Genomic DNA, 17247 nt, shown 5'->3' on the forward strand with positions numbered 1-17247 from the left:
CATTTCTTCATTGTAAGAATTTCATCAGAGATATGTTTTTATCCAATGTAGGCAGTTTCACTGTATACACATTTTATATAACAAATTGGAGGTTAAGCTTTTGTTCCTATATGAGATGAATTTTGTATTTTCTCAGTATCACAGCACCTTAATTTATATATTATTGTTTATAGTACACCAAGTGACATGTCATGGACGAAATTTGTGAAATACATATTTTGTTTTATTCCCATGATTGGAGAGATTTTCTTTTGATATATTCCTTATAACAAATTGCTTAAGTCTAGATTATGAGAAGAACATCAGATTCATTATACAATATATGTGATATTGTATCTTTTCGTTTGTCAATTTTTTTAAAGAATTGGCTCAGCTATAATGTCGGCCGACTTAGCTACTAAGTTAGGAATTTGTATACTTAATGTTGTGCACATTCGAGAATACTATAGGGACATCCGTTGTACTATATATAGCATTGCATTAGATCAATCATTTTTTGAATAATCACATTGTAGTAGGCACGTTGACTTTCCAGTTTGCCTTTGTTTACCATTTTGATAGCATCGCACTGTGCCCGCCTCACGCTATGCGGTCATTGTGTCCCGTGCGTAATGACGTCATTGCGTCTTCGCGTACACGTGGTTTCCAACGTTTATATACACACTCCCTTATGATTACACAAGTCTGCCATAATTTCATTTTCACAGCCTGGTTTTTTTAACCACAGGTAAGGATAACCTGTTGCAGATTCATCTAGTGATTTATTGGCTCACGGAGCCATTTTGTAATAGACGTCAGATTTGCAGTTAATTTTTGTTTTTGGTCTCTCCTACAGAAACCAAATATAAGAGTAAAATGTGAATATGCAGTTTTGCTTCACGTTCTCTTGAAGATAAGGTATGTCACATGTAAACTGTTGTGTCTTGACTGTCGTGTAGCTGAAGAGTCCTCTGTCCACAAGTGCCGCACAAAGAGAATCAAAGTCACTCTCTGTACAGCCTTTGAGGCCACAGGTGGGAGATGTTCTTCCGGAACTGCGGTACTCGTGGAACCCCGAACCACTGTAAAGGAAAAACTGGTTAAATGTCGAGCCAAAACAGAACCAACAACCAATCAACAAGTAAGTGGAACGGTCTTACCAAAAGGCGTCTGTGGAGTAACGGTTGTACCTATGGGGAAGGTTCCGAGACCCAGCAAGGCTGTTCTTTTCAGTGTGTAGCGATCCCAGCAACGTTGCAAGTGCCAGGCCCACCTGATACCAGAATCCGCACAAGAAAGGCGGAACGTAGTAGGAGTCCGTGAAGCAGTCTGTGGTCGTAACAATGATCCAAAAGTAAGTACCAGAGCCAAGGGTTATCCGTTGCCAGTCCGTGAAACAAATCCGAGGTCAAGATCCAAAAAGGTGAGACAAAAGGTAAGTAGCGCCGTACAGGAATCCGAAGAAACAGCTGTGAAGCACCGAAGCACCGTGACACAGCCGTTTAAATACTGGCGTTGCTATTTCCTCCCGGTCACATGACCCGCGAGCGCATCACGAACGACATCTCTGCGGGCAAACAGCATGCCGACCCAAGCTTTGTGGCAATCGGCGCCGTGGCAACATGGACAAAGAGAGAACCTGTGAGTCCCGGAACCAGGCAAGAGGGCGAGGGGTGTTCGGGGCAAGGGGATGAGGAATGGGACCCCCAGAGGGACGAGTGGAGTGCGTGACATAAACACACCTATTATGGTTACAACGCACCAAAGTAGAAAATGTATACAAAGAGAAATATTTTATAGGGAATACATTTGTTGAGCAGACTATACACCCATCAATATATGCATTAATATACTGAAGAAATGTAAAGAACTGTTGTAAGATATAATCATTGGAAATTTTAACAATGTTTGACAGCAATATAGGTTTAAAGTATATAAGTTATAATATATGAGCAACATCATGTCTGCAAATCACTCTATATCTACAGACACATGGTGACCAAAACTGAGATTATTTCAAGATGGTATTGCATTAAGCTGTCCAGAAAACAACGTGCACACCCATTTGCAGTTGTGTACAAGTATTGCATGCATATTATACCTATTTTGTACTGGAAAAGTGATATTGCTTAACCGTGGTGATTTGGCATGAATACAGTTGTAAAATAGGCAGAACTGTATCCCAGGATACTCTGTGTACCTATTCTGCGATGGCAACATTAGGGAACCTATTTAAATCGATGGAGCTCTGTGTAGACTCCAATAATGTAAAGAAAATGGCAGCCGTCCCACGATTACATCACCAGGGCGCTGACGTCATCATGGTAGCGCTTGCCGGCACCATTTTCAAAAATAAAACTAGGTCGGTTATGTGCATCTGCTGGTCCCGCAATCCAAGTGTGCCGACAAGCAGTGAAGGAGAACATCTTGGTGAGTTAACAAGCAAGAGAGAGGAGAAGAAATTACCAAGAACCTTTTTTTTTTAAAATAAGCTCACATTTTTAGGGCCCGCTTCATGGAAAAGTGTGCATTTCTCCTGCAATCGCAACGAGCCAAGAATAACACTGCATGAACTTGCGCGCAGAATAATAAATGCATGCATCGCATATTCATGGAATGTACTGTGCAAAGTAACCGTATTCGCAAGTTGCACCCAGAACGCCCCAGACACGCCCGCATTCAAAGCATAAACAGCCAGAACCTTTGCGTGCTCCAGCGGGTGCGAATACATGCACCCTTCAAACAGTGCGCTGGCTCCCCCTGCAAGCAAGCCTGCATCTTGGGAACCCTTCGCAGGGCCCCCCATAACTGTTGCCAGCACCCTGACAATATGCGTATGAAAATTCAGATTAAACTCGGAAAAAGCTGCCTGTAAACCCCATTAATCATTCCTGCACCCCTCTACACTGCGTACGTGCACCCCTAAGTTAGATCGATCCCCAGTTGCATATATGCATGCCTAAATCTGGCATGCAAACCCACCTCTGTGCTGCGATTGCTATGCACAAGTGTATTTACGGCTGCCTTCGGGTGGCACAGAGATCGAGGGATTTGCGCAGCCATTTCGATGCCAAGAGGTTGTGTGGGTGGATCCATGAATACGTGACGTTTGGTGCAATTGTGGGTGTGCAAAGGACTGCCTGCGGGCCGTCCCTCAGAATGCCCACTTTTTCGCATGTTCTTCCCCATTTTCTCTGATTTGCCTCTTTCCCAGCCCTCAGTGCAAGCCGCGCCCAGGCTCTGCGTGGTGTATCGCGCATGGCGCTCGCCGGCTCGCTGTGAGGTGTCTAGCCTGCGCAAATTCCACGCAAGTCCTGGAAATGTCCCGCACATTCGATTTCATGAATTGACAATTGGGATTTTGCACAAGGTTGGGTGCGCAGATTCCCTATTTTCTGCGCAGATAATTCCATGGATCGGTCCCAAAATGTCCATTATAGGACACGTGTGAAGATGAGAACTGCTGACAGACAATCTGACTTAATAAGGTATGTATTTACTCATTATAGAACATATACATGCAGTGCATTCATAGCAATGTTACAATATAGTGAGAAATAAACATACTGAACATTTTGGCAACCTTAGGTCACGAAAGCAGATCCTAGGGCTGGAAGACAAATTTTAGGATAACAAGCTAACAAAGCTTGATAGAAATCAGGACACAACATTCCGCTGGGACAAACAAGGACACAACAGGCAGGTAAATTGAGTTTACCATGTTGAAGCATAGATGAGATATGCAAGAATATCTGGACTACACAAAATTACAGGTTGTATTTATTTTCAATTTTATTGTAGAGTTTAATCCCTGAAGAGGGTCCCCGAGACCGAAATACATTGGACTTTTTAAAGAGCCTGTTTCTTTGAAAATAAAATATTCCTTTTTATGGAAACCCTGTTGAAGACTCTACAAAATTTGTCAAAAAGAATTCAGTACAATATATCGAATATCATGTATAATGTATCTGAACATATGTAAACATATGTAAACATATGTAAACATATGTAAACTGAGTACATGAACTTTATGTGATTTGTACATAAGAGGCCCTTCCAAACTCCTGGGTCATCCATACCTAGGAACCATTTGTGCACCCCTATTATAGAAATTCTGTATTGTGTGAAGTGTACTGCTGTTAATTTGTTTGCTTTCTTGATAGTTACATATTACTGGTACATTGTTTTTATCTGAAACATTTCTTCTGTTGACAGGAATATGTTGATTTATTGTGAGAATCACTGTCATATCATTTTGAAATTGATTTGACAGTCAATTGCGGTGGGTAGAATATAATGGCATATTATGCTTATTACAGTTTGGTGCCCTGAAGATGGACAATCTTACGAAATGCATTGGCCAAGCAACGTTAGCCCGGCGTATTTTTTTTGAAGAAGTGTGAAGACTTCATTAAAGGTAAATGCATTTATTTATTATGAAAAAGTAAAAGAGTTTTTTCTTTATTTTTATATATAAGAGAGAAATCATTTAGTACCATCTGTTCTACAGAGGCGCAACCAGCACCTTGGGAGGTTCGCCGGGTGTGGTGTTGAGATGGTCACCATAAATTCTTATTGTTGCCATTGTGGTTGAATATTTGGCAAATATAATAGATCTGTCAACAAGCATCCAAATAAAGATGATTAAAAAACAAACATTTAACAAACAAGTGTGTTTCTCAAGTCTGAAACGGTTCTACGCCACCCGCAACAATAATTCAACCTTCGCTGAAGAGGGCAGATCGATGTATCAATGTCCAAATTAAACAAAAAATGGCCAGTGTGTGTGTTCATGAAACGCACCTTTTTTTGTTGTTGATGTTTACAGAAAGAGAGACAGAGACAGAGGGCATGTTCTTCCTCTGGTCAGAGTTACTGCCTTTTTCTGATTTTCTGCTGCTTGGCCCTTTGCGGCCGTTACGTGCCGGGAGGATAGCTCAGCGTCAACGTATTCGCCTTGGAAGCAAGATGACACAAAGCAATACAGGTTCGAACCGCGGTTTCGCGCTTAGAAACCTCTGGGTATTTAAGCGTGTTATAAATACCCAACTAAGAAAAGAAAAAAAAACTAAAAAACAAACAATTTTTGTCCGGGGAGGATAGCTCAGCGCAGCGTGCTCGTCTTGGAAGCAAGACAACACAAAGCAACACAGGTTCGATCCCCGGGTCGTGCTTAGAAACCTCCATACGTAACTAAGACAAAAAAAAACCACAATTAGCAACTAAGAAAAACAAACAATTCATGTAACAGCGCCTCGATGCCTGCGGGCTGCTTTTCACTCACAAATGTGGTTTAAAAGGTAGGCTGCTTCAGTCCGAGTATCTCCCAGAGTCCTGGTTTTTTTCTGTCATTTCCCTGGGTGCATTATTTCACTTAATTCTATGTTTGCGCACTTTAATCTATGGGTCTGCAATTAGAAGGCGGGTTGTTGCCTTTTTCGTCCTCATTTATGGTATTCCTGTTTGTTTTTAATAGAAAACACTTTCCCCATACATGTAAGGAATCCCTGTTTAATGGCCGCATAGCACGCTCCATGAAATCCCTTCCTGCACGATTTTGTGGGTATTTTGACATGATATGATAGTTTATTTATAACGCGCTTAATACCCAGAAGTATGAGTTTCTGAGAGCGGGCCCAGGGATCGAACCTGTGTTGCTCCGTGTTGTCTTGTTTCCAAGGCGAGCCCGTTGCCGCTGAGCTATACTATTTCAATTCACCTAATTCATTTTATAGTTGACATGTCATGTGTCTCATTTTCTTCATGTGTGCCTCAGATGCTATACATTACGAACATAGCACTGACTGCTTTAAAAGCATGTCAGAAAATTGTGATCTGCGTGGGGCAGCGAGCGCTGTACGAAAAGCAATGCCAATGGCAAAAACAACACCAAAGCACATGCAAAAAAACTATCCAAAAGTCTGCAAGGAAAAATAATTAAAAAAAATAGGAATAAAAATAGCGTGAAGTAAAATGAATAGATAATATTGGTACTAGGCAAAGGCGGCCTAAACGCATGTTTTAAGGCCTTGTACAATGATGAGAAACCAGGAAAAAGCCTAACATGAACATGCTGTAGATTCCGGAGCGGGAGGCAGGTGCAGAGGAGGCCTGACTAGAAAAGGGCAGGAGCATGATGCCTCTGCTGCGGGCTACCAAGGCCCCACAAGAGATCAGCAACTCATGAACCAGACCGGTGGCACCCCAAAGCATTAGTCTGATATGAAAGTTCATGGGTGACAGTAGAGTTAATCAAACATGCATGGGCTGGTAATAAGCTGGGCTGCAGTGTGACTCAAAGGAGACCTCTGGCTGGCCAAAAAGATTTAAAACGCTGCGTTCTAGTCTATGCAAAACCCCTCCACAGACAATGTCTTGGAAATTTGAAGGCACACTAAAATGTTTGATGCATTTGAATTAAGCCAGTATGTTTAGGGAGTCCGTACAAGTCTATTTAATGAGGGCTTTGAAACGTAACCATGGATCAATCTCGTGAAACCCAAGGACTTCCCTGTGTTGCCAAGTGTAAGCCAGACGCAAAGCAGAGACAATGATGACAACCATCTTTAATGTTAGGAGAAGTGGTGGACGGGGAAATAAGCGGTACACATTTGAAAGGTTATCGAGCCTCAATGCTGCTGATATAGTCCTGCAGCCAAACATCATCACTCACAGAAATGCTCTAAAATAGATTAAAGTGTCATCAGAATACTTGTGGATAAAGGGCCTGAGCCGGTTCCCATATTCCCCAGCTGTCATGGCAGCATTGGCAGGTGACTGTGACCTTCTCAACGGGTCTGTTATGTTTTTGTGGGAATTAAATCTATGCAAAGTTTCACTGAGTGCTACTTTCCAGTATGCCCCCCCCCCTCACATGTGTTGCTTTGATGTGCAAAAGGCAGCTCATTGAAGGAGATGGTCTTGGCAAAAAGATGCAATAGGACGCCTTGCTAATTAATGTGGAAAGCCTTCGTAATGTGTTTGATCTGCTTTCTTTGCGCTCCTTCCAAAATCTCACAGGAAAGTCGAGTGCGATTTCAGCCAGCATATATGTTGCAGGCGTGAAAGGGAGCCTTGTTCACGTGTCCTTGCTTGGCCATCAGGTTCCAGGTTCAGAAGAAGCCGATCTGTGGTCAACCTTTGTCTTCTTCTGTGGGGGCAAACTGATCCAACGACTCTTGCCAAGGCACCCCTGTTCCCCCGAACACTACTTCACAGGGTCCAGAGGGACCCCGAAGCGAAATAAGGATGGAAAGGGTTTGAGAACTGGTATGACGATTTCTGAACACCGGAAAAATATTTAGGGAACGAGAAACATACAGAAATGTCTTGTTCTCCAAAGCCTGGATCTCGATGATGTTTCCCATGGAATCTCTTCGGTCAAAATGATGCTCCTTCACTCATGGGTAGTGAGCTACTCATACTCTCTCTTATCATCCATACTTGCGATCAACGAAACGGCATCCAGCGTTAGCCAGAAAACACTGGGAGTATTTGCAACATACATGCTGTAGGTTTACATGCAACTAGACTTTGTAACATACAGCAGAGGATGAGAAGGCCCATATTAGTGAAATAGACGAATGGGCCCTTTTATTTAAAAACACAATGCTAGTCTGGGTCTATGATAGGGCCAAGACAAGGTCTGAGCAATCAGACACGAGTCAATGAAGCCTGGAGCGGTTCTGTGAGACTTCAGAGTAAACATGAGATTGCTTTGGAAAAAGTGTTTACATCTTATGCCATAACATTGAGGTTGTGAAATACATATGTAACCCTCATTAAATCCGTGATCATGGATTTTTAAATGTCTGTGCACTTTGAGGTTACCGTTTATTTTACTTAAACTGTCATAGAATAAACATAGAACGCAGGCAGCTATGTTTGATAGTAAAATATGTGTATTTTTAAATGGAATGTAAATCATGAATTCTTCTGATATCTATGTTGAAATGGGTTTTACAGAGTAATGTGATCCCGATAGTAACTAATACGTTACCTGTGTTCAGTGTGAATTTTACTATTGAACTGTATGAATAATTTATTTATTTATTTATTGTGATACAGTTTAATTTATAAACTTGACACAAAATATAAAATAAATATCAGTATGAATAATGCATTTTCTTTCCTGGAAAATCGTAACACTTGTATTCCGACACCATTTTGCAGATGACCTCTGACTCACCTGATTGGCCATCGACTTAATGGCTGGCCTTCTTGTGTCCCAGCAGGGGGACACCCTTCCCATCCTGAGGTAATTTTGTGTCAAATGTCACAATCCCCACCACCCTCAACCTGTTGTGTTCTTTCAGTTATTACATCTCTTGCCATTACTTTACTGTAGATGTGTGATGGAAGGTGGAGTGTTGAGGATCTGTTAGAATGAGTGGTGGAAAGTGTAGGGGTTCTGAGGAGGGCAGCTGGATAATGGCTGGTGCGTGGTGAGCAGGTATTGTGGGGCATGTCACCATGATTGAATCATCCCAATAAAGATACCTTCGAACAGCTACCTACTTGTCGGAGCATGACTACTTCAGTTGGCGAGGAGGATGGGATGGAAAACAGCACTGAGTTCATAGCGTTTTCTGGGCCAGTGAAGACAGGCACCACAGTGCTGCCATCGGTATGTTTCCTTTTGACCAGTTCTGGGCTCCAGCTGGCGGTTCCCAGTAAGCGCAGGTCAGCGTGAATCAGTGGTGCTGCCAGGGAATGGAGTTGGGGGGCTAAATCTAGCGCGTTGTCTTGCCGGCATTTTGTGAATTGGACACCCGCCTATTGAGGGACAGTGTTTCCATTGCCCCAGAGAGCACCGACGCAAATTCGAGGAAAGGATCCTCGAACGTGAAATTGTGTGCATCCATTTTTGCTCCAGGCATACTCTGGAGCCTCGCAATAGAAGGAAACTATGCAGCGGCACACGTTCAGATGAAAATGTTTTAAATTTTAGTACACATTTAAGAATGTTGACCCAAATGCTGCCAGTAATTGGAGGAGTTAGCAGAGAATTGCACCTGCCTCTACTGATAAGCTGCCAGCACAGAAAAAAGCGCCTGCTTGCACCATTTTGAGTAGCTCCCTGCAACATTAGAAACACTTACAATCTGAAATTACAAATGTTTGCATGTATTCTTTTGCATTTTATTGTGGCACTTTGTTTTGCATCGAAATTTTTTTTTAGCCACATCATTTAATACAGCTGTATCCATCATCCTGGCATGTGCCAATTGTGCAACAATGAAGAGTCTAACCATTCATCCACCCCAATCATTTCTGGCAACGGCTGGAGACCCCCTATTCAGTGGAAGGAGTGAAAAGAGCATTGGGGGGGCATATGGATGCTATTGACAATGACAGTTTCACAGCAATTGAGGGGAAGAAATTACTCTTACACTCTCTGGACCCTGAAGGGCACATGATTTACAGAGAATTACCACCTCGAAGGGAGAGTAAAGGTGAAAGAGAAGGCATAGATGAATATGAACAAGGATTAAGAGCTCTTGGTGAATAATACCAGCCAAAGATTAATGTAGCTGTCAACAGATACTATTTCCACATGATGAAAAAATGCAGGGATGAAACAGTGAGTGAGTATGTGAATGCCCTTAAGAAACTAGCGGCAGAGGAGTAACGCAAGAAGAATGAATTCGAAACCAGATAATTATCCATACAAAGAGCAACAGTGTTCAAGAGAGACTATGAATGTGTGGAGATCCTTCTCTGGATGAAGCTATGGCAATCGCTAAGAAAGTCGAGCAGCCGTGGAGACAGGCAGTAAAGCTATAAAGGCGTGAGAAAAGGACTTGCCAACCAAAGTGACCACGGGGAATGCTGTGAAACCTAAGGAGAATTTCAAGGAGACCATGATCCGAACTAAAGATTAGAAAAGCAAGGAAGCAACGAAAGTCATGGTGGATGGCAGTGGAGAAGAAAGTGGAAGAATGAGTTATTTTGGGAAGTGTTTCCGATGTGGAAGATTGGACGCTATGTCAATTCTCAATTGTGTCCTGCATTGAACAAGAAGTGTTCAAATTGTGGCATGAAAGGCCATTTTAGCAGTGTATGGCAGAAAGAAGAAAGATAATCAAAGTATAAGATATGTGCAAGAAGAAGAAGATGGGGGGGGAGGGACAATAAGTGAAAGTTGTTACTATGGTGAGAAATGGTAACAAGAAGAAAGGCCCCAAGCACATGCTTTCTATTGATGGCATTCTTTCTGAACCTACTGTAGATACTGGTTCACCATATACCATAATTATGAAATAAAAATGGGAAGAACTGTGTAGAACGGGATATGATCCCGTATTGAAAAGGGCTGACAAAAGAAATCCAAGTGTATTTGAAGGTTTGATAATAAAAATATTGGGTTATAGACAAGCTCTTATTGAATTCAATGGCAGGCTAGACAAAGTCAAAGTTTATGTGGTGTCCAAGGGAGTGATCACTACAACACCATGCAGCAATGTTTAGCGGATCAGTGCAGCACCCTGCAGCAGTGTTTAACAGATCAGTGCAGCACCCTGAAGCAGTGTTTAACAGATCAGTGCAGCACCCTGAAGCAGTGTTTAGCGGATCAGTGCAGAATCCTGCAGCAGTCTTTAGCAGATCACTACAGCACCCTAGAGCAGTGTTTAGTGGATCAGTGCAGCATCGCGCAGCAGTGTTTAGCAGATCACTACAGCATCCTGGATCAGTGTTTAGCAGATCACTTCAGAACCCTGGAGCAGGGTTTAGCTGATCACTCCACCATCCTGCAGCTGTGTTTAGCAGAACAATGCAACACTGTGTAGCAGTGTTAAGCAGATCAGTGCAGCATCCTGCAGCAGTGTTTAGCAGATCACTGCAGCATCCTGCAGCAGTATTTAGCAGATCACTGCAGCAACCTGCAGCAGTGTTTAGTATATCACTGCAGCATCCAGCAGCATTATTTAGCAGATCATTGCAGTATCCTGCAGCAGTGTTTAGCAGATCATTGCAGTATCCTGCAGCAGTGTTTAGCAGATCACTTCAGAACCCTGGAGCAGGGTTTAGCTGATCACTCCACCATCCTGCAGCTGTGTTTAGCAGAACAATGCAACACTGTGTAGCAGTGTTAAGCAGATCAGTGCAGCATCCTGCAGCAGTGTTTAGCAGATCACTGCAGCATCCTGCAGCAGTATTTAGCAGATCACTGCAGCAACCTGCAGCAGTGTTTAGTATATCACTGCAGCATCCGGCAGCATTATTTAGCAGATCATTGCAGTATCCTGCAGCAGTGTTTAGCAGATCAGTGCAACAGTGTTTAGCATATTAGTGAAGCATCCTGGAGCAGGTAGTGTGGCTGGAAAAAGTAATCCCAATTATATGTTCCTCTTTTTACTTTGGGGCGTCCTCATGTTTACTTTTTTTTCCTCCACAATTATTAGTGTTATTTCTGTGCATTTGTCTTGATAGTCTGCAGCTACCAATAGAGAGAAGAGACTCTTGGGATCAGGGTGAAATCAGACACCTGTGGTTTCGAAACAAGTAATTCCGTCTATATTTAAAAATGCAATTTTTCAGGAACTGTGTTTTAAAAAGCATAGAAAAAGAAAAGGAAGGAACAAGAGACAAAACCTCAAGGCATCCAAAGGGAATTTGGCAAACTAAGCGATTGTGCTTGGGGAAGGCAATGAAAGATATTTTTGGACACTGTTCTGCACCTAACGTAGTTCATGTTGACATTTTAAAATTCATAGTTGAGATGTATTGTAGGACTCTACTTATGTAGTATTTCCTCTTATTTAGGGGAGTTTTCTGAGAAGCGCATTTGGGGATGATGCCTGGTCCCTACCTGGTTACGCTGTGATTATCCTGCGGGATGGATGGAAAGGGAAAACACGCCAGGAGTCCAGGAGCGATGGAGGGAGGTCAGGTCACAAGAAGCAAGGATGGGATGCTCCAGTGAGGAGACATGAGACTGGGAAATGGAGGCAATGGCCAGATCAGAGAGTTGGCGCATGCGGGATCAATGGAACACTTTGCAGACCAGAAGGCCTCCCTCTAGCTCTCTCTGCGGGCTCAACATATCCTCACAAGAGCCAGGCACCAGAATCAAGGTGCGTGACCACCGAAAGCATGCAACACAATGAAAGAAAAGAAAGGTGGTCAGGTCGTCCTTAAACCCACCCTCCCAGAGCCTGGAGCTGAAGCAACCTCCTGCGATCTCTGTGGACTAAGACACTTGCTCCGGGGTCGCGAAAGCCTAACCACCCGCATCCAGCTGGACACAGACAGAAGAACATCCTGCGAAGGCCTAACCACCCGCATCCAGCTGCAGACAGACAGAAGATCATCCTGCGAAGGCCTAACCACCCGCATCCAGCTGGAGACAGACAGAAGAACATCCTGCGAAGGCCTAACCACCCGCATCCAGCTGGAGACAGGCAGAAGATCATCCTGCCAAGGCCTTACCACCCGCATCCAGCTGGAGACAGGCAGAAGATCATCCTGCCAAGGCCTAACCACCCGCATCCAGCTGGAGACAGACAGAAGATCATCATGAGAAGGCCTCACCACCCGCATCCAGCTGCAGACAGACAGAAGCACATCCTGCGAAGGCCTAACCACCCGCATCCAGCTGGAGACAGACAGAAGAACATCCTGCGAAGGCCTAACCACCTGCATCCAGCTGCAGACAGACAGAAGAACATCCTGCCAAGGCCTAACCACCCGCATCCAGCTGGAGACAGACAGAAGATCATCCTGCCAAGGCCTTACCACCCGCATCCATCTGGAGACAGGCAGAAGATCATCCTGCGAAGGCCTAACCACCCGCATCCAGCTGGAGACAGACAGATGATCATCCTGCCAAGGCCTTACCACCCGCATCCAGCTGGAGACAGGCAGAAGATCATCCTGCGAAGGCCTAACCACCCGCATCCAGCTGGAGACAGGCAGAAGATCATCATGAGAAGGCCTAACCACCCGCATCCAGCTGCAGACAGACAGAAGAACATCCTGCGAAGGCCTAACCACCCGCATCCAGCTGGAGACAGACAGAAGAACATCCTGCAAAGGCCTAACCACCTGCATCCAACGGAGAAAGACAGAAGATCATCCTGCAAAGGTCTAACCACCCGCATCCACCAGGAGACAGGCAGAAGATCATCCTGCGAAGGCCTAACCACCCGCATCCAGCTGGAGACAGGCAGAAGATCATCATGAGATGGCCTAACCACCCGCATCCAGCTGCAGACAGACAGAAGCACATCCTGCAAAGGCCTAACCACCCGCATCCAGCTGGAGACAGACAGAAGAACATCCTGCATAGGCCTAACCACCTGCATCCAGCTGCAGACAGACAGAAGAACATCCTGAGAAGGCCTAACCACCTGCATCCAGCTGGAGACAGACAGAAGATCATGCTGCCAAGGCCTTACCACCCGCATCCAGCTGGAGACAGACAGAAGAACATCCTGCGAAGGCCTAACTACCCGCATCCAGCTGGAGACAGACAAAAGATCATCCTGCCAAGGCCTTACCACCCGCATCCAGCTGGAGACAGGCAGAAGATCATCCTGCTAAGGCCTAACCACCCGCATCCAGCTGGAGACAGGCAGAAGATCATCATGAGAAGGCCTAACCACCCGCATCCAGCTGCAGACAGACAGAAGCACATCCTGCGAAGGCCTAACCACCCGCATCCAGCTGGAGACAGACAGAAGAACATCCTGCGAAGGCCTAACCACCTGCATCCAGCTGCAGACAGACAGAAGAACATCCTGCGAAGGCCTAACCACCCGCATCCAGCTGGAGACAGACAGAAGATCATCCTGCCAAGGCCCTACCACCCGCATCCAGCTGGAGACAGGCAGAAGATCATCCTGCGAAGGCCTAACCACCCGCATCCAGCTGGAGACAGACAGAAGATCATCCTGCCAAGGCCTTACCACCCACATCCAGCTGGAGCCAGGCAGAAGATCATCCTGAGAAGGCCTAACCACCTGCATCCAGCTGCAGACAGACAGAAGAACATCCTGCGAAGGCCTAACCACCCACATCCAGCTGGGGACAGACAGAAGAACATCCTGCAAAGGCCTAACCACCTGCATCCAGCGGAGAAAGACAGAAGATCATCCTGCAAAGGTCTAACCACCCGCATCCACCTGGAGACAGGCAGAAGATCATCCTGCGAAGGCCTAACCACCCGCATCCAGCGGAGAAAGACAGAAGATCATCCAGAGTATTCTTTCTTTTGGAAAGATTCCAACTCTGCATTTTAAGTTGCCATCAACTTGCACACAGTCCCCCAATAAGGAAGGGATGTGAGATAATGTTTGCCGGACCTCCTTCTATATCCCAGGTGCTCAATGTAACAAGGCATTAACAGACATTAACATAAGTGATTTTTCATTAGCCACCCATTATTCGGCCTATAATTATACATGTTGACTCTAAACATAGATTAGGCTGTTCATACCAGTCACTAACTTCAAATCTCTATAACATATTCCACTGAAGAATTGTGCACATTTGGCAGTTTATGTAAACAAGGTTGAAATATATGTACAGCAATCACAAGTAATTACCTTAGATTGCTGCAATATCATGCCACATGCAAAATTGAACGCTGAACAAATTATGCAAACTGTGCAAATCAAGGTCTTAAATGCCATTGCAATGATATGATATGATATGGCATTTATAACGCACCTATACACAAATGTTTCAAGGCGCGACAATAAACAATATTGCCAAGACTACAACCTTGTATACCACAAAGTCAGTCACAGTTTTCTATGTCTCATGTTTTGTGGTCCGCACACCCCAAGTACATTCATAAAAACGATCTTTATTCAGATACATTTATGAAAAACTCTAAATGCTTAACAATCAATTCATTACACAGGATACCAACATGACACATCCGTGTGCTTCAGTCGAGCAATTCTATTAATCTTTTTGCACACATTGTTGTGAGACCAGTTCTTAACCTTGCTATACATAGACATTGCACGTCTTGTTTTTTCATAAAACCTTTCTAAATCAATGAATTACACGGAATGCCAACATGACACATCATCGTGCCTCTGTGGAACAATGACGTTACTCAGATCACACACATTGTTGTGCAACTCATTCTAAACCTTGCTATACATAGAGACATTGCACATCTTGTTTTTTCAGAAATATTGTCAACATACTGTGTTTCGGCCCTCTACGAGCTTATTTTTATTAAGTTATCCTGGTGTTCGTGCCTTCATCAGGACGGCCATATGTTTACAAAGTACTGTCAATGAATTTCCATGTAAAAAACATCTCATTGTCAAAGAACAATACAATGACAACATTAATGGTTGTGCAGATTCATAACTCCCAAAAGTAAAGCTTTTGTGCCCTCATTGGGATACTCACTGCCAGATTACTTCCAAAATGCTACTTCCCCAGGCTCCATTATTGCCAAAACAAAGGTATGAAGTGTGCTTATTATGATTGCTCATGTCTTACATTTTAGATTATTAAAGTCCCCCCACATCAACTTAATTGATATTGGGGGTGCATATTTTAGAAACAGCAACAACTATCCTTAACCATGGACATGGTGATATCATCCAGTTAGGCTCCCAGCATGTATAGATTCTTTAAGAGATCTGCAACTGGATGTACATTCAATGTAGTCAGTGGGTGTAACCGTGGTTGTATCTCATTCTGTGTCTGCACGACCACACTCATGTGAAAATTGCTTTATTGAGAAGCCGTTCACCGAGCATAGTCTTGCTTAGAGGGACATCCGCCCGTGAATTGTAGCGAACTGGCGGCTGCAGTGCTTAGAATACGCGTGGTTCACCTGAATCAGGAAGGGATAGCCACCGAAGGACTTCCTTCATTCCTAGCCCATGGGCCCGGAGAGGAGTGCAGGGTGTGCTGGGACACTACGCTGTGCTAAACCTGAATGCCATTAAAGAGAATAAATGGCTGAATTGTGTATGAACAGCACCATCATTGAATGGAATAGCTGTGCCCTTATATATATGCAACAATATATCCTGATGAAGGCAAGCACACATTATGAACGGTAGTGCATACGTCTTCATTATATGAACCCCATACAACTCACATAAAAGTACTAACATTACACTACAATGATTATTGATCATGATTATGTTACAGGATAGTTCATTGAAACAGTAGAGAGTTTGGTACAACGATACCACACGGACCACTACATTAACAACTGAAACGCCATTGCTCCGGCATAGCACACGTACAAAGTTGACAACTGTGCGATGTGGAATTTTGTGCAAATTAGGCATTTGTGCAAATACATATATATTATAGGATTTCGCTCATGACTAAAGGTGAGGCTACATGACACTCTAAATAGGAAACAACATTTTTACTTTTTTACGGTGTAATTTCGGTTCTTGTTATTTAAAGTTCACCAACACAGCCTTTAAAAATGACATAAGTGAATGGCATGTGCACACACACACAAACACACACTGACACTCACATAGACACACACCGAACAAAAATGGACAGAAGGGAATGGTATGAAAGATATGTTTCACTCATGTTCCCACGAACTAAAGACACAGCACACTCAAAACGTTTTTTTTTAAAAACATACAATTGACATTGGTTCCCTTGAACGCACAATACACTCAAAATGTTGTAATAAAACAGACACCAACAAGCGAGGAACACCTGCCAAAAATGAAGAAGACCAGGACACCCCCAGCTCAGAGGCAGTTTCACTGGCAGAACAATTGCTACGTACGGTAAATTTGCCGCTTTAGAGGGTGCAATAAACCAATAGTAGTGTAAACTCGTTCTTCCCTTGGGGTTTTGCAGGCTCCATTCCTCTGCTTCTAATCCTCGATAGAGTCGGAGCTCCATCCCAGAGACCTTCAGGGGGGCTACATGCCCCTGCATGCTAGAGGTAGGAGTTGGGGTTCAGAGATGTCTTGCAAAACCCTAGAGCTTCCGCCAGGAGACCAGTAACATGGTCTTTGCTTAATCTTGCTCACCACCCACTTGCATCCGCCCCCAAGCACCTGAGCTCACCGTCACCCTTAACAACTCATGATGATCCTGTTCCTAAGGCGGCCCTCGCACTCCTCCTCTCCTGACAGTCCATGCTGTATCTCCCTCCACACCTCCATATGGCCTACGCTCACCCATTTTATGGTTTGGAATTGCTTTCTCCTAATTCTGCACCTCTCTACTCTGTGTCACTCCTTCTGGTCTTCTACCTCCACCCTCCATTAAACTCTTCTGTCATCCATCCTCCTGAATACCACCTGC

At 44.1% G+C, this 17247-nt stretch overlaps 1 long non-coding RNA gene across 1 annotated transcript in view; it reads left to right on the forward strand.

The window, feature by feature from the left end:
• Positions 1–17247, forward strand: part of LOC138581372 (uncharacterized) — a 271817-nt gene that overhangs the window by 178022 nt on the left and 76548 nt on the right. The window contains exons 2-3 of the long non-coding RNA XR_011304539.1: positions 4299–4396; positions 8152–8236. This is a non-coding gene — a long non-coding RNA (uncharacterized lncRNA). The remainder of the gene's footprint in view (positions 1–4298; positions 4397–8151; positions 8237–17247) is intronic.

This window comes from Ambystoma mexicanum, chromosome 3p (assembly GCF_040938575.1).
Source record: "Ambystoma mexicanum isolate Mex_15411 chromosome 3p, UKY_AmexF1_1, whole genome shotgun sequence".
NCBI classification, from domain to species: Eukaryota; Metazoa; Chordata; class Amphibia; order Caudata; family Ambystomatidae; genus Ambystoma; species Ambystoma mexicanum.